The sequence below is a fragment of the Ranitomeya imitator genome, chromosome 1 (assembly GCF_032444005.1).
Source record: "Ranitomeya imitator isolate aRanImi1 chromosome 1, aRanImi1.pri, whole genome shotgun sequence".
NCBI lineage: Eukaryota > Metazoa > Chordata > Amphibia > Anura > Dendrobatidae > Ranitomeya > Ranitomeya imitator.
The window spans coordinates 135,174,589-135,199,498 of NC_091282.1; positions in this window are offsets into that span (position 1 = coordinate 135,174,589).

Genomic DNA, 24,910 nt, shown 5'->3' on the forward strand with positions numbered 1-24,910 from the left:
TCCCAGAGATATACACTCCACCTTGTTTTTTATATCACATCTTTGGTTGTTTAGCATATGGAAAAAAATGTGTCTGCAAAATAAATCACTTTTGTTGTGTTCATGTGAATTTTTCCAGATGAACAATATAATAGTAAATTTCAAAAGGCATTGATTGCTGGGTGGTCGCACTGCTACCCATACTGTATGAGAGCTGAGACTTCCTATTGTAAAGTGTTATTATAATATTAGATAACATGTTATAAACATTTGATACTTATCTCTATACTTAACTTATATATGGTCGTAGTGCCGGAGAATGCCCAGATGTTTATGGTAACTGTCATTGTAATGAATCTGTTTGACTTAACTATATAAATGCGTCTATGTTTTCATGGCTGTGTATCCATTCTCCATAATTAGGGTTTTTCGCTCTCAAAAAGAAAAGCCAGATTACATATTTATCAAAGCATTTGGGAATAATAAGTGCAACACTACAGACGTACTGTGGTGGCTCTTCATAAATTCATTACAAGCCACTGAGGATTTGGAATTGTAAAAAGGAACGGAAGTAAATTATAATTTTCCCATGATAATGTAGACAACAGGTTAATGAATATTTTATTTCCTTCTTGCAATTTATAAGTTGGTTGGAGGGATTTACCAAAGAGGAATAGATATATTTACTATATGCCTGTCCCTTGGTTTTGCCTAAAGGCAGCTGCAAATTACTTTCCTTCCTCCCTCTGTGGGTTTAATAAACTGTAATAGATATTATTGGATTTGGAATAAAAGCTCATTACACAGCAGCCGAGATGCTCTTTTATATATATATTATTGTGTTTTTTGTGAAATTTTAATAGGCGTGTGAGACTCAGAAAATTGTATTATTAAATCTTCCAATCTACTTTCTTTATCAAGTCCTCGCAGTTTGAGGATGTCATTCATTGAGTATGGACCTCCATTGTTTTCAGTGTAGGTTACCGGGTATAAGAATTGAGAAGATCCAATTTGTTGGCGGTTGTCAAATGAAGAACACTCCATACGTGCAGAGATGATGAAAATAGATGGTGACTTTATTTTCTAGTATAAAGACATTACATATTTCATTCTTAGAACAAGGCTTTTCTCAGATGTATTTACATAATGGCTGTAGTGGGAGGAATTAAGTATTTTGATTTAAAATGGTACCACTCAGTCACAACCATTACCCCCATTTGGTAAGACCAGATGTCCTTACTTGCGATACTCAGGATCTTCAACACATAGGTTCAACTTTGTGGATATCCGAACACATCCAAGGACTACAGTTATAATATTTGTTGCAAGTTGACAAGAAATAGAACGTTCAATAGTTAGCACTGTAGCTTTGTAGCACTGTGGGGTTCATATCCCACCAAGGACAACATCTGCAAGGAGTTTATATATTCTTCATGTGTCTGCGTGGGTTTCCTACAAGTTCACCAATTTCTTCTTACACTACAAAGACGTATTAATAGGGAATTTAGATTCTGAGCCCTAATAGAGACAGTGCCAATAATGTATGTAAAACGCTGTGGAATTTAATGGTGTTAAAGAAAATTAAATACCCCAGATGAGTGCATTTTCATAATGACAGACTCAGTCTATATTGTAACTGTGATGGACCTTTAACTAAGCACAGTAGCTCAGTGTGCCTTAAATTTCATAATTGTAGCACACCCTAAGAGTATTGCTTCTACTTAAAGGAAACCTGTCACCAGGAATAACGCTATTAACCTGCAGATATGGGATTAATCTGCAGGTTAACAGCATTATTATGCTGCCCAGCACTGCAGCGCCAAATGCAGCGGTGAGAAAATGATCTTTATTCTCACCGGCAGCATTTGGTCATTGCATTGGACCTGCTGTAATTAAAACACAGTGCTGCAGTGTGCTGCCTTATTTCCTTAACTATATACGAGTTGGCAACTTTAGGTTCAGCACCTGTTCACACTTAGTCTATGCTTGGATGTGACGGTCAGGTTTTTGAAATGTATTCTTTAGCCTTCTGATTGAGCACTCCCGCCTCCTAGCCACATGTGTTTTAATTACAGCAGGTCCAATACCCCTCCACAGAGAGAGAGAGAATTTTAGTCTAAGAAGAGGTTTCACATGTACCCATTCAGATGGAGACGTTTATTCTCAGCGAGGAAAGGCAAGTTTAGGACCTGGTATAAGAGAAATGCCCTAATGTGACTACCAGGTACACATAAAATTGGTCATTTTTATGCGCTAAACGTTCTCATTTTTCATATTTCTAGTGCAGTAATGCAGTTCAATTTTCGTATTTCATGTTTGCATGTTTTAGTGCTGCAGTGTGCTGCCTTATTTACTTAACTATATACGAGTTGGCAACTTTAGGTTCAGCACCTGTTCACACTTAGTCTATGTTTGGATGTGAAGGTCAGGTTTTTGAAATGTATTCTTTAGCCTTCTGATTGAGCACTCCCGCCTCCTAGCCACATGTGTTTTAATTACAGCAGGCCCCATACCCCTCCACAGAGAGAGAGAGAATTTTAGTCGTCTAAGAAGAGGTTTCACATGTACCCATTCAGATGGAGATGTTTATTCTCAGCGAGGAAAGGCAAGTTTAGGACCTGGTATAAGAGAGATGTCCTAATGTGGCTACCAGGTACACATAAAATTGGCCATTTTTATGCGCTAAACGCTCTCATTTTTCATATTTCTAGTGCAGTAATGCAGTTCAATTTTCGTATTTCATGTTTGTTTGTTTTAGCGCTGCAGTGTGCTGCCTTATTTACTTAACTATATACGAGTTTGCAACTTTAGGTTCAGCACCTGTTCACACTTAGTCTATGTTTGGATGTGACGGTCAGGTTTTTGAAATGTGTTTATATGCGATCATGAATCGTGGTATGTGTTAAAGGGGAGGCCCACTGAGACTCTTTCGCCCGGGGCCCTCAAAATCCTGGAGCCGGCCCTGCCTGGTTAGGCCATATATTGAGAGCAGAAAAGTGACCCCCAGAAGTGAAGAAGCAACAGCCATTGTAAAAAGTGTCCAGCATGCTCAAGAAAGAGACTCCACATCCACGGCCTCCACCAGCACAGCTACCAGCAGCACAGCTACCAGCAAAAAAAGAAGAGATGTAGCTTCTGTCCATCTTCCTGTGACAATAAAACTAATCTGACATGTGCTGGATGTTCAAAATATCTGTGTAAAGGACATGTGTCTTATTATTGTGTTCAGTGTAAAAACGCATGAACATGTTCAGTTTTTCTTTTTTCTTTCTAAAAGGTTGAAGTTTTTATGATTTTTCATCTGTTGATTTATAAATATTGTTTTCAAAAAGTTAAATTTCATGTTTTAGTAATAGTAATGTAAAGCTTCTTTGTTATTTGTGTGCAGAATGCCAACAATCAAAGATAATTGTAAAAAGCCTGTGTAACCTTTTTATGAAAAAAAATAAATTATTAAGTTTAAATTTACATTTTTCATTTGTTTATGATCAACCATGTTCACATACAGTATAATAATGAAAAAAGTATTCAAATAAAGCACTTAGAGTAGCTAAAAATCAAGAATTAATAGGTCTGGTCATATTGACCCGGAACAGTACAAGTGTATAGCAAATGCGAACAGAACTTTTCAGCTGAGTTTTACAGTACCAGAAAAATCTATGAGATTTCAGAAATCTCAGACACACATTTTTTTTTGGTCATAAGTATTTTGTGCTTTGCGTGATTTTTTGGACATAGAGCATATCACTTCTATCAACGTTTTTTCATTATATCATGTTTTGCTATGTTTTTTGTGCCAAAACCTGATTCCATGGAGTTGGACTTGTTTTTTCAACACTAAACTTTATCAATATGCACAAGAGACAAAACAATCATGCCAAAATCACAACAAAAAATACGCACAAAAAAAAGCATCAAAAACAGCACAAAAAATTCAAGAAAAACGTGCTTTTTTCTGCAGCTTCTTTCTTGCCCAGAGATCAGGTTTTGCTGTAGAAAAAAAACCACTGAAAAAAATGCCTAGTGTGAACTTAAACTTACTGGTAATATAATTTAAGATTCATATGCAAACAATGTAGCTTTATTTTAGCATTTTGCTTATAATGACACAAACCTCATAAGGTGAAATTTTTAAAGGTGTCATACTTTGTTATTTAACTGCGAAACTTCTTTTAAATTGTAGCTGTCATCCCTAAATGAACCCAATACAGAGCATACTTTAAATTACAAACTTTTTTTAACTAATAAAACTGATTTCTAAGAACTTGGACTTCCTAGAAAGTGTTAAAGTTTATAGATTACCCCATGGCCACAGGCTGCATATTATTCATTACAACCCACATATATCACAAAAATTAGGCTTCACTGTAGTTTATGGAAACAATCTGAGACTTCAAAGGCCATGTCCCCTCTAGTGATACGAGAAGGAAGTATTAGACATGAAAGACGTGGAAGCCATAGAGAGGCAGGAGGAAATGCAGTGCGATGGGTCAATGCAAGGTCCAGTGGAACTCATTTAAAACGGTTTTTTTAAGCAGCTGAACTCCTCAGCAGCTGTGTCTTGTATTATAACACATAGTTCACAAAAGCCTGATCAGCAGATTGGCTTAATCAAATCATATCTGCCTCCAAGAATATTAAATGTATGTATCTGCTTTTGAATGTGGATAAAAAAAATTAAATATACGGTAAGCTTTGTTGCTCCTGATTGAAAACAGAAGTGTTAACCTTATGTGCGGACAGAACCTACTGAAGAGGCTGTGACCATTGCAACTGCTCCCTTGAGTTACTTTCAGGTTATTATCACAGAATCTTTTCTTATGTGCAGCTGAAATGACTTAAGATCCTATAGGATTAGTGTAACATTTTATTACAAAGGAATACTGCTTATGTCCTCTGTTTTAGATAGAACAGTCATGCTAAGATAATGTCATATGAAGTCTATGCTTAAATCAATTAGGTTATTCAGTGGAAAAAATCCTGGATAACATAACTTGACTCATCTAATTGATAAATGCCTGGAAATGTGAGACTAGAGCTATTGACCTGACAGCCTCCCTTTTCTCTGTGATCACTGCAATCTTTCATTGGCACCCATGTCCTGACATAGGTGATAGTTTGAAGAGTTCTGGTTTTCTTTTCAAATAAATCTCTGAAGGTCAAACTATAAAATGTATGGGGAGGAAGAAGAGCTCCTATACTGTCCTATTCTATGCCATAGCTTCCAACAAGTGATGAGCGAGTGTGCTCGTTACTCGAGTTTTCCGAACATGCTCAGGTGTTCTCCGAGTATCCTGGGCATGTTCATATCTTATGTTTGAGTCCCCACAGCTGCATGATTTGCGGCCGCTAGACAGCCTGAATACATGTGGGGATTCCCTAACAAGCAGACAATCCATGCATGTGTTCAGATTGTCTAACAGCCACAAATCTTGCAGTTGTGGGGGCTCAAACAAAATATACCAGCACGCCCAAAATAATCGGATAACACCCGAGCATGCTCTGAAAACTCGAGTAACGAGCACACTCACATCACTACTTCTAACCAATTCAGCGGGACTGTCCTGATTTGGGGGGTACTGTCCCTGGAGGTCAGGACTATGCCTTGCCTTTCATTGATGTTCTCTGTACTGAATCATGTAATGAAGGCTTCGCTCGTACTGGTACTTCTACTCCCGTCTTGGTAGATCTTTTCTGCTCACCCGAGAACACTGGGAGTGGAGTACAGATGACTGGCCGGCACCTGTAAAGAAGGATAGTGATGCCTATACCCTTAGAAGGGCGGAACACTGAAAAGGAACTAAGAGACATGGAATGCGCAGGCCTGCGATTTCATCCCAAGCACCCGACATCACAGGGATGTAGGAATGATGAGGGAAGGAGGAGCATATGCAAATGAAGTGCAGAGGCAGCGTTTTCTTCCCTGCCCATTGCCTGGAAGAAATCATTAACATAAAGTCATAAAACATTATTTCTCTGCAGCAAGACATGAGATATGAGATAGACAGGTATCAATTGTTTTATTCAGTCTATTATCTGTATGCCCATATTAATGGTTTAACAAACTCAAACATGGTGACAGATTTCCTATAAAGGGAACCTGACATAAAAAAAGGCTATTAATCTGCAGATATGGGCATAATCTGCATTTTAATAGCATTATTAACTTGCCCAGTACCTGCACTTACCCGAATGATGCGGGGAAAAAATGAATTTTGTTTCCCCTGGTAGCGCACCGGTTTCAGTCACGGGGACGGCACTAGTGCGGGTTCAGTCGCCACTCTGAGTATACAGAATGGCGGCTTTAACCATGTCAGTCAGTGTCACTCAAAGCCGAGGGTGCGGTTATTGAACCCGCGCTGCCATCGCACCCATGACTGAAACAGGAATGCTATGGGGTGAATAAATGTCTGGCAGGTTAATAACACTAGTAACCTGCAGGTTGATAGAGTTTTTTCTGGTGATAGGTTTCCTTTAATTCTCTCAACATTCACAGTTTTAAGTGCTCCCTAGAAACACATTTAAGTAGAACTATCACATCTCTTCACTAATCTTTTCTTCATCTCCTCTTGTACATTATTTCTCAGAATCTGGTCACTTGCTTTCCATATTGTCCACCAAAGTCAGATGCATATTTATACATAATAGAAATAAGCTCACTCAGCTTTATTTGTACTAACTTCTTTATTTTAAAAATTGCTGGACAATAGAAAAAAGCACGTTTTACCTTGTTTTGTCACCCCTATTTCCTCATAGATTGTAAGCTCCTATCAGCAGAGCCGCAATGCTTTCGTTTAAATTGCTGAATGATGTTAGGAGAAGTCACATCAGTGATTTTTCACCTCCACAAAAATTTTTTTCATGTGTGAGCGAGATCCATATTTTTTATCCATTTTGGTCCACGTGTCCATTTTAACCAACCATTTGTCATCTGTTTTTCTTGTACGGAAAAACAAAACCTGATGGAGCATTTCAAAACTTCTCATAGCAGTCATTCAGGCTCTGTAATTCATCAGTATGAACAAGTTGGACCAAAGCAGGACATGTCTCCGTTTTTTATTATGTGATCTATTAGTCACCAAAACAAAAATACCTGACGTGTGAAAAGAATATAATATAAAATAGACTTTATTTTCAAACTTAGAATGTTCCTACATTGCTTTTTTGCTGCTCTTTTCTGCTATAAATATGCAGTGTGTTGGCAGCAAAATCACTGTGCACATTATGCTAATTTTTAAAAATTTTTATGTGGTTTTTAAGCATTCATTTGAATGGGTAAACAAAAGCAGCAAAAAATGCCGAAAGAATTGAATACTATGTTTGTTTGTTTAAAAAAAAAACCAGCAAGTCCAACAATTCAAGGGAATAAAACAGTGTGAGGGTATGTGCACATGGTGCAGATGACTAACACAGCCTACAAGTTTTCCCAGGCAAAAGCAACATAGGAAAGCACTGGCAGTCGTTTTCCTGAGATGGCTTCTCTGGTGAATTTTGCATCTTTGCAGTTTCTTGTGGCGCTGCTGGTGTTTTTCCTTCTATACTACAATTGTAGAGAGCAGGCAGACGTCCAAAGAAAGCCTTTAAGGCCGGGATCACACATACACGAGATACGGCCGAGTCTCACGGGTTAAAACCAAGCTCTGGCGCCGACACTCCGGAGCGCAGCATGCAGCCGCACAGCAATACATCGAGCAGCACGCTCCGTTCCGGAGTGTCGGTGCCACAGCTGGGTTTTAACCTGCGAGACTCGGACGTATCTCGCTGTAGTGTGACTTAATGCAGTGATACAGCTTGTTGTACAAGTGAATTAATAAAAAATATGGCTCCACCCTGCAAAAAAAATGAAAAAATGTGCAGTAAATTATATATGATATGCATGTTGCATTGGTAGATATTTTGGCCAAAATACTCAAGCTTGCAACCAACGTCAACGGTCCTCATTATCTTGGGAGTACCTACGCTAAAATCAAAACAAAACACCACAAAAGGACATAATACATTTTAAAAAATGGCAGAAAAAAAGTCAGCAGAATTTACCAACACATGTCATAAAACTAATGCACTTAGAGGACACAAGCCTCATTCATGGGTAATTCTAATTTTAGGTGACCACACCCTCCATGAATTGGTAGGAGTGTGAGTAGTCGTCTCATCTGTATTTTGCACCTATGTTTGCTCCACGGTTATCAAAAGGGGCTTCTGCATCCTGTAAGTGCATTCGTTTTTTCAACTTGTTGGTAAATACAGCTGCCTTTTTTCTGTTATATTTTTAAAAAAAATTTTTTTGCTGTGCTTTTTTTCTATGTAAAAAAAGTAAATTTGTACGAGAAGCATATGAAGCATGTCACATTAATATTAAATCCATATTTGTAGGTTAAACCACCCAAGGGCATTAAATAATTCTGAGGGAATGCACTTCTTTACATTAACATGGCTACTCAAGGCTGTCTACATTTCCTCAGCTCCCTGCATGCTCACACTCAATGTGCCATTGATCATTCCACTAAGAAAACATCCTGATTGCTGCTTGTGGTCAAACAAAGGGTCCCTGAGGGATAGCTATAAAACCTGGTCTGTGCAGCTGTCCAGATGAGGATTACTTGTGTCTGTGTATTGTGTGTACTACACAATGCACACAACACATAACAAATGTGAGGTCCAACACAGTTCACACTAGACCCCTTTAATTTTCAATGGGACAAAGTGCTAATACATTGATGAATAACAAGACAGAGGTGGGGACTGTGAGCGTTACTGTACATTGATGAAGAAGGTAAGAATTAGTGATCAGCAAATATACTCGTTACTCGAGATTTCTCGAGCATGCTCGGGTGTCCTCTGAGTATTTTTTAGTGCTCGGAGATTTCGTTTTTATTGCCGCAGCTGAATGATTTACATCTGTTAGCCAGCATAAGTACATGTGGGGATTCCCTAGCAGCCAGGCAACCCCCACATGTACTTATGCTGGCTAACAGATGTAAATCATTCAGATGCGGCAATAAAAACTAAATCTCCAAGCACTAAAAAATACTCAGAGGACACCCGAGCATGCTCGAGAAATCTCGAGTAACAAGTATATTCGCTCATCACTAGCAAGAATTCAATAAAAGAAGTTAGGCTACGTTCACATTAGCGTCGCGTCGCCGTTGCGTCGGCGACGCAGCGGCGACGCACGGAAAAACGCGCGCAAACGCGCGCAAAAACGCGCGCGTTTTGCGACGCGTGCGTCGTTTTTGACGAAAATCGGACGCACAGAAAATGCTACATGTAGCGTTTTCTTGCGTCCGACGCTAGCGTCGGAAACGACGCACGTGGCGAAAAACGCCACCAAAACAACGCACGCGTCCCCTATGTTAAACATAGGGGCGCGTCGCCGCTGCGTCGCCGCTGCGTCGCCGACGCAACGGCGATGCGACGCTAATGTGAACGTAGCCTTAGAAAGAAATTGAAAAATCTTATAAGTGAGCTGAAAATGAAACAAAAAAGCAAAAGAATAGAAAAAGCTGCAGATGAGGGTCCATAAAGCAACCTTCCAGTTATTTGCCACAAATTTAACCCTACAAATTCAGATTAATTGGCCAAATGATGTAGCAATTGAACATGTCTTGAGAGCCAGAACAGGGTCAGAACAAGGATCTCATAGGATGACACTGAGAGCTTTGTTATGGGGATTGTTTCACACCCACTTCAGCTTTCGTGAACTGTGGGTCATCCATGAACTATATTGACTCACGTTTGGTGTCTAAGTTTCAGATGGTAACAGTAAAGGTACCTTCACACATAACGATTTCATTAATGATATCGTTGCAACGTCACGCTTTTTGTGATGTAGCAACGATCCCGCTAACTATCTCGTTATGTGTGACAGTGACCAACGATCAGGCCCCTGCTGGGAGATCGTTGGTCATTGGGGAATGATCAGGACCTTTTTTTGGTTGCTGATCACCCGCTGTCATCGCTGGATCGGCGTGTGTGACACCAATCCAGCGATGTGTTCACTTGTAACCAGGGTAAATATCGGGTTACTCCTCTCTCATCATCGCCTCCTCTCCTTCAGGTTGGTGGCCTCTACCTCCATAGGTTCAGGATAGGGTGCCACATCGGAATTAGCCGGACGTAAAGGAGTCTCTTGTTGCATTACGCCTCTCTCCCTCAATCTCCAATCCATATGAATGGCCTGAGTAATAGCCTCCTCCAAAGAGCTGGGTGGTGTCCTTAAGATGATCCAACAGTCCTCTCCTGAACTGACATCTAAGTACAGAGTCATTCCAAGTCTGGGGACCCTCCTGGAGCAACAAAATAATTATCCCCACCCGCTGACTTTCATTCCCAGAAGATCGGAGTCTCAGGGAGAAAAGTACCTTACAACTCTCCTGAATGTATGGAACTTCTCCTTCTCTCCGGAAAAAGTATCTGGGAGCCTGACCGTAGGTTCAGGAGTGTGGAATGAGACATCTATGGGGTCCAAGTGCCTACAGGCGGATTGGGAAATAGAACCCTGAGCAGACCTAACCGTCACAGTGAGCTCCTTTTTTAAGCTGATGATGAGAAGTGGCTAGGGCACTATGTTCAACAGACAAATCCTGCATCATTTGAGTCAGGCTAGACATCTGATCCGCCAGCGTGCAAAGCGGATCCTGTTGTGAATTCTGTGGCAGAGTTCACTCCTGTGGTCACAAGTGGTACTTCGGCTGATTCTCTCTGGGATCTTTCGTTTGTGGAGGAAAGTGGTACTGCAGCTTCTGAGTTTCCTCCCTCAGGTGATCTGGTGAGCTCGTTAGCTTCTTCTCTACTTAACTCCACCTGATGCTTTGATCTATGCTTCCTGTCAATGTTTCAGTGTGGGACTTGTTTTTTCCCTGGATCATTCCTGTGGCCTGCTGCTCTGCAAAGCTAAGTTTTGCTTATGTTATTTTGTTGCTATTTTTCTGTCCAGCTTGCTTTATTGGTTTTTCTCGCCTGCTGGAAGCTCTGAGACGCAGGAGGACCACCTCCGTACCGTTAGTCGGTGTGGAGGGTCTTTTTGTCCCCTCTGCGTGGTTTTTTATAGGTTTTTGTGCTGACCGCAAAGTTATCTTCCCTATCCTCGTTCTGTTCAGCTAGTCGGGCCTCACTTTGCTAAATCTGTTTCATCTCTATGTTTGTGTTTTCATCTTACTCACAGTCATTATATGTGGGGGGCTGCCTTTTCCTTTGGGGAATTTCTCTGAGGCAAGGTAGGCTTATTTTTCAATCTTCAGGATTAGCTAGTTTCTCAGGCTGTGACGAGGCGCCTAGGTTCTGGTCAGGAGCGCTCCACGGCTACCTTTAGTGTGGTTTGATAGGCTTAGGGATTGCGGTCTGCAGAGTTCCCACGTCTCAGAGCTCGTTCTATTATTTTTGGTTATTGTCAGTTCACTGTATGTGCTCTGACCTCCATGTCCATTGTGATTCTGAATTGCCTTTCATAACAGGATCCATAAAGAGAGGAGTAGAGAAAAAACTGTCAATGGTCAGTTATAAGGTCACACTGCAGCTATGCAGGTAACTGCAATTTCCAATAGATGGCAATAGAGTGGAAGGATAGTAACAAGTCTGCAAGAACAGACCTGCAGTGCTGCAGCAAAGCTACCGCCAGATGGCAGCAGAATAGTCAAACAAGCCGAGTCAAAACCTAGACCATCACGCAGTACAAAGGGAAAAACAAGCACAGAGTCAGTGGAGAGCCAAAGAGTCAATACCAGATAAAAGGCAGAAGTACCAGTTACCAGAGGCCAAGTCATGTCATAGTCAAAGCCGAGTCAAACACTGGGAAATCCAACAGCAATCAGGAAAAAACTAAGACAGGATGGGCAGGGAAGAAGGAATAGACACAGGCAAGGTCAGAAAGCTCAGCAGGACAAATCAAGGTACTACCAGAGCCAGATGCACACGCCGTAGGCAGAAAATATAACTGACACCACCTGCAGGATGCAGCGGAACTAAATAGCAAACCTGAACCCAGAATGAGGCAGAGCAAAGTTAACCCTTGACATGATAAGTCCGGGAAAATAGCAAACAGGACTCAATGCCCAAACTGGATCATGACACCCTCTTTAGTGAAACTCTTGTGGAAAAGGGACTTGAGACACCAATTCTAGTGATTATGAGGGTCCCAGTAATGCCTGGCTTATATTTAATATTGCTTTACAAGTTAACAATTCACAGTTGGCATTTTACATCAGTTGTAGTGTGAATAAATGAATATTTAACTTGTACAGTAATCTAGTGACTGAATAAAGTGTGGATTAAAAGTGCATTTTTTGGATTGAAATATGATTGCAAAATGTACTAAAATTCATCCAAAATGTGTGATTTCTGATATTGCACAAAAAGGCCTAAATGCTAAATGGTGCAATACTGGACAAAGGGGGTGAAGTAAAATCTGCTCACAGCTGTAATGAAAGGAGAAAGACTAGAACAGAGGGTGCTGCTGAGCTTCAAGCAATAAAACACTCGGTTTTCTTGGTTTTAAGTGGTATGATTTTAAAGTAGTATAGTGAAAGGGTAAATTGGTAGTGATGGGCGAACCTGAACAGTAAAGTTTAGGGTCCGTACCGAATATCTACTGTTTGGGAACGGACCCTGAAAATGGACTCCTCCAGAAAGTCTGGGTTACTGTTCGAGTTCGACACACTGAACATCGGGTGTTTGCCAAGCTGTCATCTGCATTACAGTGCGAGAAACACCGGCAGCTCTGATCGGTGGTAAGTAGTGTTGAGCATTCCGATACCGCAAGTATCGGGTATCGGCTGATACTTGCGGTATCGGAATTCCGATACCGAGATCCGATATTTTTGTGATATCGGGTATCGGTATCGGAAGTGTAAAATAAAGAATTAAAATAAAAAATATTGTTATATTCACCTCTCCGGCGGCCCCTGGACATCAGCGGGAGGATCCGGCGTCCGGCACGGCTTCTTTCTTCAAAATGCGCGCCTTCAGGACCTGTGGTATGACGTCCCGGCTTCTGATTGGTCGCGTGCCGCCCATGTGACCGCCACGCGACCAATCAGAAGCCGCGACGTCATTCCTCAGCTAAAGTCCTAGAATGAGCGCCTTTTAGGACCTGAGGAATGACGTCGCGGCTTCTGATTGGTCGCGTGGCGGTCACATGGGCGGCACGCGACCAATCAGAAGCCGGGACGTCATTCCACAGGTCCTGAAGGCGCGCATTTTGAAGAAAGAAGCCGTGCCGGACGCCGGATCCTCCCGCTGATGTCCAGGGGCCGCCGGAGAGGTGAATATAACAATATTTTTTATTTTAATTCTTTATTTTACACTTTAATATGGATCCCAGGGCCTGAAGGAGAGTTTCCTCTCCTTCAGACCCTGGGATCCATGAGGATACATTCCGATACTTGATGTCCCATTGACTTGTATTGGTATCGGATATCGGTATCGGCGATATCCGATATTTTTCGGGTATCGGCCGATACTATCCGATACCGATACTTTCAAGTATCGGACGGTATCGCTCAACACTAGTGGTAAGATTATTACCACTGGTCAGAGAGCTGAGGTTCTCATGCTGTCAGATGACAGCGTGAGCCAGCAGCAGTGACCGGCGGTAAAAAGTTTACCTCTGGTCACAAGTGTCGGGTCATTGGAGAGTACTACTCCCATCAGCCTACGCCTGCTATCACTGATAACAGCGAGAGCAGGCACTGCTGATGGGAGCATTCATCAGCCAGAACCTGCACAGCAGAGGTTTAAAAACCCAGGTTTTACAGAATTTTTTCTCATAAAACTATGCAACAATCTACTCCCTATCCTGAACCTATGGAGGTAGAGGCCACCAACCTGAAGGAGAGGAGGCGATGACGAGAGAGGAGTAACCCAATATTTACCCTGGTTACAAGTGAACACATCGCTGGATCGGTGTCACACACGCCGATCCAGCGATGACAGCGGGTGATCAGCAACCAAAAAAAGGTCCTGATCATTCCCCAACGACCAACGATCTCCCAGCAGGGGCCTGATCGTTGGTCGCTGTCACACATAACGAGATCGCTAGCAGGATCTTTGCTACATCACAAAAAGCATGACGTTGCAACGATATCATTAACGAAATCGTTATGTGTGAATGTACCTTTACTGTTACCATCTGAAACTTAGACACCAAACGTGAGTCAATATAGTTCATGGATGACCCACAGTTCACGAAAGCTGAAGTGGGTGTGAAACAATCCCCATAACAAAGTTCCACCTCCAATAACATTTTTTGACATTAGGAAAAAGGTACCTGAGAGTCTGGGTGACCTCCTCGACAATCACCCAGACTCGGCAGCATGTTAGTTGGTGGGCAAGAGGGGCAGTCTTTTTCCAATGTCCAGGATCTCCACAGAAAAACACAATCTCCTCTCTCGTCCGGTATATACACTCAGGTGACTTATGAGACACTGATTGATTACCATTTTAGACTTATACTCTGAATTTTGGCTAGTGTGTTGTTCACATTGTGTCCTGCAATACAGGTTTCTAGTGGTTCTTCTTTTATTGTTATTATTGTGATTCCACTCTTTTGTGAATTTTTTGTAATAAATTATTATTTAAGGATTATACTCATTTGTGGTCCATTGTTACCATATTTGCGATGTCTATATTGATTTTAGTTTTTTGTCCTCATTATTTATTGTTTGGACATTTGTCTGGTGTTAAAATTATTGCTTTCTGTTTTTTGAACAGAGCTTACGTTTGTCCGATTTCTGATCACTATGGATCATAAAGCCAGGGAAAAAACCTGGCAAGACCGTGTTGGTGATGTTTATAAGCAGAGAACTACTGGTACCACTAATGATGTCTCTAACAATTTTAAAGATTCAAATAAGAAATAACGAAACTTGTTGCATAAAAAAATTCGGGTTTGGTGGAGTAGGGCCTCATTACAGAACTATCAAAAATGTAACATTATTCCTAGAGGCCTCCGTATCCAGCTTTACCCGACCTTTGAACTTGGTGATGCTGCTTTAAATACAAGATGGGCTGAGACTGCTATGGCATGTTCATTTAGATTTAATGAAATTATCAATGATAACAATTCTATCATTTCGAGTGAGTTGGATTCACAAATCAGTTATATGCAGACACAAATGCTACTTGATTTTCCCAAAGAGCAAATGGATCAATTTTTTCTCGATGTTGCTAAGGATATGGAAAAATGGGAAAAAGATGTATGTGAGACCAAAACTAAAAAATATGAAAGAGATTTAATGGACTATGAGACAGGTAAAATCTTTAAGTGGCAATATAGAAAAGATAAAAAGGGCCCTCTATCCAGAAGTTCGTCAATTTCTTCCATCACTTCCCTTTCAAGCCAAATATCCACCCAGGAAATGGACAGATCTCGGTCTTTTAAAATGAAAACCAGATTTGGTGGGAGATGGAATAATCAAGGCTCCTCTAGAAAACAGGGATTGAAAAATGACCAACCTAATGTAATTAATTTATCCGATCACATTCTTACCCCTGAGCAGGAAGACCTCTTACAACGAGGTTTAACATTTTCTCCTGAAAATTTTTTAGATCCCTTCACGGCGGTAAAGGATGTTCACCTTTTCGCCTGGAAACTGATCTTGAAAAGGTACCATGAGAATTCCTCCTCTAATCATCAGTCGGATACGGCTGATGATCAACAAGTGGTTGCTATTTTGGAGTCACTGTTGGATGAACAAAATCCAACTCTGGTGAATAATTTTCCAACCCACCTATGTAAAAAATCTAAAAAGTTTCCTTCCCTTGGCACTTGTCCAGCAGTTGAGGTGTTCGTTAAAATGGTTTCTAATGACATAGAAAAACTATGTTCCACTAAATGGTTTGGTAGAAATCAGGGTGACTATAAGATTATTAAGGAAATTCAGGAGTGGACTGATGTCACAATTAAACAGGCCGACAAAGGGGCCAATTTAGTCTTATGGCCCAATAGTTTATATGAAAAACAGGCCCAAAAGTTATTGGCTGATAAAGCTTGCTTCAAAAAATTGTTTTACAACCCCTTCATTTAAACAGGACCTTGAGAAAATTGTTACTAATGCATTTGAAACAGGTGTTATTCCAAAAAAAACTTATGGATACAGTGGTCCTAATCAAACCTAGGATGCCCATACTGGACCTCATTCCGAAAGTCCACAAGGATCCCATCAACCCACCTGGGAGACCGATAGTCTCAGGGAATGATGGGATCTGTGAAATAGTTTGCAAAATTGTTGATTTCTACCTCAAGCTCTTAGTTAACACAATCCCATCATTTATTCAGGACACTACGGCAGCATTGCGTAGTTTTGATGGTCTTTTGGTTCAAGAAAATATGGTACTTGTGACAGCCGATATTGAGAGCCTGTACACATCTATTAGACATCAGGATGGACTCAGGGCCGTCTCCTGGTTTCTTGAAGCTGGAGATATAGAGAAACCCATGGCTGATTTCATTACGCAGCTCTTGCAATTTATACTCACGCATAATTGTTTCATGTTCTCTGATCAACTGTATCTCCAGCTTCGGGGGACCACCATGGCTGCCTGTGCTCCATCCTATGCTAATTTATTTTTGGGGGCCTGGGAGAGGGATATTTTTCTCAGCAATCCGGTGAGGCACATTGACAGGGTGCACCACTGGATTCGATTTATCGATGACGTTATTTTCATATGGGAGGGGACAGTTGAACAACTTAATAGCTTCACGGCTGAGCTTAATGCTAATAATCTGAATATTAAGCTCACTTTCTTCTACAGTCGACAGGTCAATGTTTTGGACTTGGATGTCTGTGTCTTCTCTCAGGGACTTATTTAAACTAATGTCTATCGAAAACCCACTTCCACCAATACGTTGTTGCACGCGAGTTCATCACATTGTCAATCTACCATTAATGGAATTCCAATCGGACAACATCTGCGGATGAAACGTATCTGTTCTAGTGAGGAAAAATTTCAGACTCAAGCTCGGGACTTATACTGTCGCTTCAGAGAATGAGGATACAGCCATCGACAAATTCGTCGGGGCTACAAAGGAGCATGTTCAACATCCCGTAATGATCTCCTTTATCAGACCTCCTCCAAAGAAAATGATGACACAGAGGTGAGATTGATCACCCCATACAACTGCCAATGGAAAACCTTTGTCGAAATTGTTAATAAGCATTGGGATATTTTACGCTCGGATTCCATTCTAAAAAACATCATCTCTAATAGATCGTTGATTACGGCTAAGAGATCTGACTCATTAGAGCCCAATACCGTATTTCTCATTGGCTATACTTAATATAAATAGACGGAACCCCCTCCCCACCGCACGTCTCCTGAGGAAGTCTCAAAGAAACGTGCGTTGGGGCGTCGGGGACCAATTGTTTCCCACACACAGTCGGCTCACTTTGAGTAAGTATATCATGTCTCTCTTGTATTAGTGTGGATTGCCCTTTTGGTCCATCCAGACCCTTATATAATATGCACTATGCACTTTATTTGTACGAAAACCATAGCTGTATTTATGTTTTTCTATATGGACATTAATGTCCGGTATATACACTCAGGTGACTTATGAGACACTGATTGATTACCATTTTAGACTTATACTCTGAATTTTGGCTAGTGTGTTGGTCAAATTGTGTCCTGCAATACAGGTTTCCAGTGGTTCTCCTTTTATTGTTATTATTGTGATTCCACTCTTTTGTGAATTTTTTGTAATAAATTATTATTTAAGGATTATACTCGTTTGTGGTCCATTGTTACCATATTTGCGATATCTATTGAAAGTTGCAGTTACCTACAGAGCAGCAGCATGACAGGGGATAAACCTTTTCTTTATAATGATTAACACATTACTATAATAATATGAGAAGCCTACCTCACTTGCTACTGTACTAAATACTATGTGTTACAGAGATAGCCTACAAATTATCACCTGCTATCATTATGTTTAATGTCACTGTTGTCTAAAATGTTCTTTATGCTTTGCATAGCAATGATCCAGGAATGTACAGCAGATCCTTTACCCTTCAGGTTGTGTTTTTTAAGGTAATTGTCATCTTCCCTCCTACCAACAGAACAATTAAATTTGTCCACTGCCTGTGACATGGATGCTGCACAGAGCCCAGTCCATAGCCTTTCTTGTGCCTTTTCCTGTGTTTAGACCTACAGATCCTCAATATCATACTCATAATTTGGAATGACCCATTTTCTACAGATAGATATAATCTGGTGGTTTTTCACTCTTGAGATCTGGTCGTTTCTAGTGATGTAGCCTGCCATAATTAAAATCAAGCATCTTTGTAATATATCATCATTTCAATGCTAGCTGCCATCAAACTGCTGTTGATGGATCTGTTATGTGCCTTAACTTGGCACTTGACCTCAAAGTGCTGTTCAGCTGGGAATGAGCTGATGACCTCATTGATTCATTAAAACCTTGATATCCCCTGCAGCTTTACTTATTATACAGGAATGTGTTACTATTGTGCAGCCATAGGATATTCTACCTTTCTGTAATGACTATGCTACTTCACATAGAAATAGAAGAAATAATTCTCATAACTTCATATTGAAAAAAGATTATTTGATTGTCCGTATGTTATTGAGATGAGCTACACAAGCCATTTTCGAATTAAATAAAAGCACAATATCATCTGTACACAGCTCACCTGCTTTCAACAGGTAAAAACAATTTTACAGGCTTTTATGTTGCAAATTATATAGCCAAATGAGAAAATTTATTTCAAGATATTGTTTGAAAAAATACGTAGACAGATGGAAAATTCTTTCTAAAAATTTTTTGGTCGCGATTCATCCTTTGTATTACATTAAGTGTATTTTTATTTTTTCGTTTTGTGGTGCTTATTAACAGTGCCAAATTCTTCTAAATGACAATCATCTTTTTTAAGAGTAAAAATCAACAGTTGAAACTCATTGTGGAAAAATAAAAGCATCATCTACATTTTGAAAAAGGATCTTTATTTTGTCACTGCAGCCCAACACCGTGAATCGTCCTTACTGGTCAAATCTCCTGGTGAATTTTATTTCCAGCCACGGGACAGCAGCAGCTGACATCACGTCTTTACAGGAGTTGTGTCTTAGGTTACGCAGTCAATCTTAATGGTGGAATTTAGATCTTGGTGAGACAAATGAAAAGGTAAAAGCCCCCATTCATCATTGTGTTATACAACTTGCTCAGGTGAGCACATTTCTTGATCTCTATTGTCTTCTTAATAGGGTATCACTCTATGGTATCTTATGCTGAGTTCCCTTAAGGTACCATCACATTAAGCAACTTACCAACGAGAACGACAACGATCCGTGACGTTGCAGCGTCCTGGATAGCGATCTCGTTATGTTTGACACGCAGCAGCGATCAGGATCCCGCTGTGACATTGCTAGTCGTCGCTGAAAGTCCAGAACTTTATTTGGTCGTCAGGTCGGCGTGAATCGTCCTGTTTGACATCAAAAGCAACGATGCCTGTAATGTTTTTCCATGGAGCGAACAACCAGCGAGAACGATAAGTACGTCACTGGATCGCTCCTGCATCGTTCTGCTGTTACAGTGTTTGACGTCTCCTAGCGACCTAAACAGCGACGCTGCAGCGATCGGCTCGCTGTCTATATCGCTTCAGCGTCGCTTAATGTGACGGTACCTTTACAGTTCCTGCTCAAATTTTTCTAAATAGCACACAAGGATGAAAAATGTTATGCAAAATGGAAGATGTACTTTTTTCTTAGCTTTTAAATTTTTGCATCCTTTTAGAGCAAAAAGTTTTATGATCGTTTAAAATGTCACACATTAGTCTTCAACTGCGTAATAACAATATTAGACTGATTTTGTTCTGTATTAGCATACTGAAGTACAATTGCTCAAAAAGTTTATAAACATTTTTGAAAAGTTGCAAATAATAAAATAGGGGAAAAATATCTTAGTAAGAAAAATCAAGGTCACGTTGGAGAAAAAAAAGATGAAAATTAAGATAATTTAGGGGCCAGAACAAATTAAATACAGAATAATGTGAAAACATATATTACTACTAGAACAATTTTTACACCAGAAAAAAATGAAAACACAATGATGAACAGGGACCTTTACTTTTTTCATTTGTCTCATCAAGATCTAAATTCTACCACAAAGATTGACTGAGTTAGATCCAAATTGATGTCTGGTCAACCAAACCATTGTACTAAGATTATAATCCAATATCATTCATTGGCATTGCAGCGGTTAACCAAGAAAGCTGGCAAAGTGGCATGGATTGTAAACACGTGCATTTTCAGACCATCAAGAATATCAAGTCAAACAGCATCAACGACCATTGAAAATAAACATTTACCGAAATGAGAGCAGAAGAATAAAAGAGAAAGCTTTGTAAACACTCCAATCTAGATATACTCGTATTTATGTCATTAAACCTCCTCTGAGCATAAGATGCACTTTTTCTTCATAAAGAACCCAGATGGTTTGGAATCACAAGATAAATCATGCTTATTTGCTTACTTTGTGACAGTATATGTTTAAACAATGCAGTTTTGTTTTACTTTTTTGAGATTTATTATGGCAGACATCTGTTACTTATGGAAGACAGACATAAGGATAGATGAATACAGGCTAACCTCTGAAACAAAGCTGTAAAGTTTTAACGCTTTCATTAAGAAGTCCACTTAACAATGTACAGAAGATTTGTTTAGAAACCTGGTGATTGATAATTAATTCTTTAGGATACGGTAGCGCTCGTTGCATGGGCCACGGGGATTGATTCCTTTAACAGTGAATAAACAGCTAAAATAAGCAATTGTATTAGACCGTGAGGTCAAGAGATGCGTGTAAAGGAGATAGAGAACATGTATTGCTCTAATAGTTTTGCCAAAACACTTCAAGAGACTTCTAAATACTCCCATGGCCAGACTAAACCAAAAAGAAATGATGTATCTTGTCTGAGCAGCATAAAAATGTCAGCAGCTGGGTAAAACTATTAATGGGAATATCCTAGGGAGCTAACGCCCTTATACTCCTCAGGAGTGATGAATAGCTATAAAAATATTTTACTAAAGGAATTTCCCAATAGACAAAGAAGATAACAGCAAAGAAGCTTTTTAATTACTATTAAATGGAGAAAAATGTTTAGGAAATAATATTTTATAGGTAAATGTTTTGTAAAAGGTCAATTCATATTTCATAGTGCAAGGCTGTGATTGTGTGGAAAGAAACACTCCTAAGATAATCACAGTAGTGACTATTGTGGCATGTTGCAATAGCTCCATCAGCTTCTCCGTCACACATAGAAAACAAGCAGCTGTACTAAAGACAATAGCCTTAAAGAGGTGGTCCACTACAATGTGTAGTGGGCTGATCGATTTAAACCTTGGAAATAAGGCTTTCTTCAAATACCTTGCATTTGTAAATGTGCCTGTGAGCAGCGCTATTGCTGTCTGCTCATCCCCATCACATGACCCCCGGCTGCAGCTGTCTGTGATGTCCGGTTATGTCAAGTCAACTTCCGGAAGTGGAAGCTGGATCGGCATCACCGGGGCTGGAACCATTCACCCTGAGTGACTGGGCTGTTAGCGGAGCATCACCACAAGTCACAGCCCAGCATCACGTGGGCTCTCTCCTGCACTGCTTTCATTAACAGAGCGCCATAAGCCGGTGTGATGCTGGGCTGTGACCTGTGTTAAACTCTGCCCACAGCCCAGTCACAGGGGCCCTCCGTTCTGGAGACTTGGCTAGTTCACACTGGCGGCATTTTCAATAGATTTTTCTACTGTCTGGTGCAGCTGAGCCCAGTACACTAAACATCAGAGGCGAATCTAGGGGAAGTAGCCAGGGCATGTGCTCTGGGTGCAGCCGTCAGGGGGAAGCATTCGGACCGCCTAATGCGGCGGTCTACAGTGTCTCCCTCGGCAGCTGCATTCTGCTGCCCCACAGACTGGGAGTCTGCTGTTCTCTCTACCGGCTGTCAAGCTGACAGCCAGCACAGAGAAGCTGCAGTGCGCCAGATCCCAGGGATCAATTGTACTCGCAGACGCGAGTACAATTGAAGCTCTGACCACCGGGTCATAGCAATGCGAACAGCATGATCAGATCATGTGATCATGCTGCTGACATCACTCGCCACCCTGCAGAGGCGCACATTGGTGGTAAGAGCTCCAGTGGAGCTGAAGACACCGATGATTAAGTATACGGGGGATGATTTAGCTTGGGGATGGGGGATTTGGAGAGGGGATGGGGGGATTAAATGTGTGTGGGGAGATTTGGAGTGGGGATGGGGGATTTAATGTATGTGGGGAGATTTGGAGTGGGGATGGGGGATTTAATGTATGTGGGGAGATTTGGAGTGGGGATGGGGGGATTTAATGTGTGTGGGGAAACATGGAGTGGGGATGGGGGGATTTAATGCATGTGGGGAAATTTGGAGTGGGGCCGGGGGATTTAATGTGTGTGGGGAGAAATTTGGAGTGTGGATGGGGATTTAATGTGTGTGGGGAGATTTGGAGTGGGGATGGGGGGATTTAATGTGTGTGGGGAAACATGGAGTGGGGATGGGGGGATTTAATGCATGTGGGGAAATTTGGAGTGGGGCCGGGGGATTTAATGTGTGTGGGGAGAAATTTGGAGTGTGGATGGGGATTTAATGTGTGTGGGGAGATTTGGAGTTGGGATGGGGGTTTTAATGTGTGTGGGGAGATTTGGAGTGGGGATGGGGGGATTTAATGTGTGTGGGGAGATTTGGAGTGGAAATGGAGAGATTTAATGTGTGTGAGGAGATTTGGAGTGGGGATGGAGGATTTAATGTGTGGGGGATTTGAGGACACAAAATGAGGAGCAAATTGGGAGATGCAGAGCATGTATGAGGAAACAGTATGGGGGCTTGTATGAGGAAAGAATATGGAGGAATGGGGACATGGACAAGAAAACAGTATGGAGGGATGGGTGCAGACAAAGTATGGTCAGTGGGGAAATGGTGTAGACAGTATATGGAGCAAAAGGGGAAATGTGTGCGGACACAGTAGGAGTAGCGATGGGAAAATGTATGTGGACACAGTATGGGGAGTGAGGGTAATGAGATGTGTACAGACACAGTATGGGGAGTCAGGAGTATATGTGAGTAGGGAGCATACAGAGTGAGGGGGTAAATATATGAGGAGACAGTATGGTGAACAGGGCGGATATGAGAGGAGACAGTATGAGGGAGGGTAATAGTGTGAGGAGACAGTATGGGGGAGAAAAGTGGGTGGGCATAGAATAGAGACTGGGGGGTGTGGCATGGGGGAACAGTGTAAGTGTACAGCCAGGAGGGGACAGTATACCAAGGAGGGGGAGTGTGATGAGAGGCTACAGAATAGAGACTGTGCCCTATAGGGAGGACACAGTGTGAGAAGACAGTGTGAAGACGGGGCCAGTATGGAAAGGAGAGGTAAGTGTGAAGAGGGGGCCAGTATAGAGAGGAGAGGACAGTGTGAAGAGGGGGCCAGTATGGAAAGGCGAGGACAGTGTGAAGAGGGGGCCAATATGGAAAGGAGAGGTCAGTGTGAAGAGGATGTACCATAAGAGAGACAGCGTGGGGTCATATTTTGTGCAGACAATATAGTGAGGAGCAATTATTCAGGGGCTCAGATATTTTTTATTCAGGAGCATTATAATGATACTGATATCTTTAAAGGTATAGTGTGGAGATTTGCTGTGGAAGACCGGAGAAGATGGAAGTCTGCAGAGACAGCTGTGGATGAGAAAATTCATCATGGGGTCTGGACAAGATGAAGACAAGAAGGAGAATGACTCCAGAGATGACATCATCTATAAGGTACCTGGTTGTAAATATTATTTGTGATACTGACTAATTCTCATATTTTTATTTATGTTAGGAGCATTAATGGGGTTGTCTAGGTTTGTGATGTGTCTGCAGTCATTCTACGTGACTGCTGACTTCTGAATTCTCACAGTGCCCACTGCATACTGTTAGGATGCTCTCGTGCCGGCGATTTACATACACGCAGTGGCGCCTCTTATGAAGTCGAGCCTGGGAGCTTTCTAGGAAAATTCCCACGATCTAGGAACAACCAGCAGAGGGCGCCTCACCGCAAATGAAGGTAAATATAGGTCATTGACCTACTTTACCTTCATTCCCCGGGGTTTTGCAGCCACGAACAACGTTGCATTAGCAAAGCTCGTGGCTGCAAAATATTTTAACCCCTTCAGATGGATTTACATCGTTGGACTTTACAGATCTGCGGAAGGTAAGGATATTGTTGGTTTATTATGTTTTTTTTGTTACAGAACGAGGGTCTTCAGTGATTGGATTGGGCGTTGAATAAAATATTAAAACAACCTTTGTTTTTATTTCATTAAAATAATTTTTAATAATGTGTTTGTGTATTTTTTTAACCCTTTACTAGTATTGGATTAATAATGGATAGGTGTCATAATTGACGCCTCTCCATTATTAATTTGGCTTAATGTCACCTTACAATAGCAAGGTGGCATTAACCCTTCATTACCCCATATCTCACCGCTACACGGGAATGGGAAGAGAGTGGCCAAGTGCCAGAATAGGCGCATCTTCCAGATGTGCCTTTTCTGGGGTGGCTGGGGGCAGGTGTTTTTAGGCAGGGGGGGGCAATAACCGTGGACCCTCTCCAGGCTATTAATATCTGCCCTCAGTCACTGGCTTTACTACTCTGGCGGAGAAAATTGCGCGGGAGCCCACGCCAATTTTTTCCGCGATTTAACCCTTTAATTTAGTAGATAGAACGGCCAAATTTTGCATATACACACTACTAACATTAGTAGTGTGGAATATGCAAAAAAAGGGGGATATGACATGGTTTACTGTATGTAAACCATGTCACATATCATGTCGGGTTTAGGAAGGAGAGACCAAAAGCCGGTAATTGAATTGCCGGCTTTAAAGCTATCTAGCGCTGTATAAAATAATAATATATATAC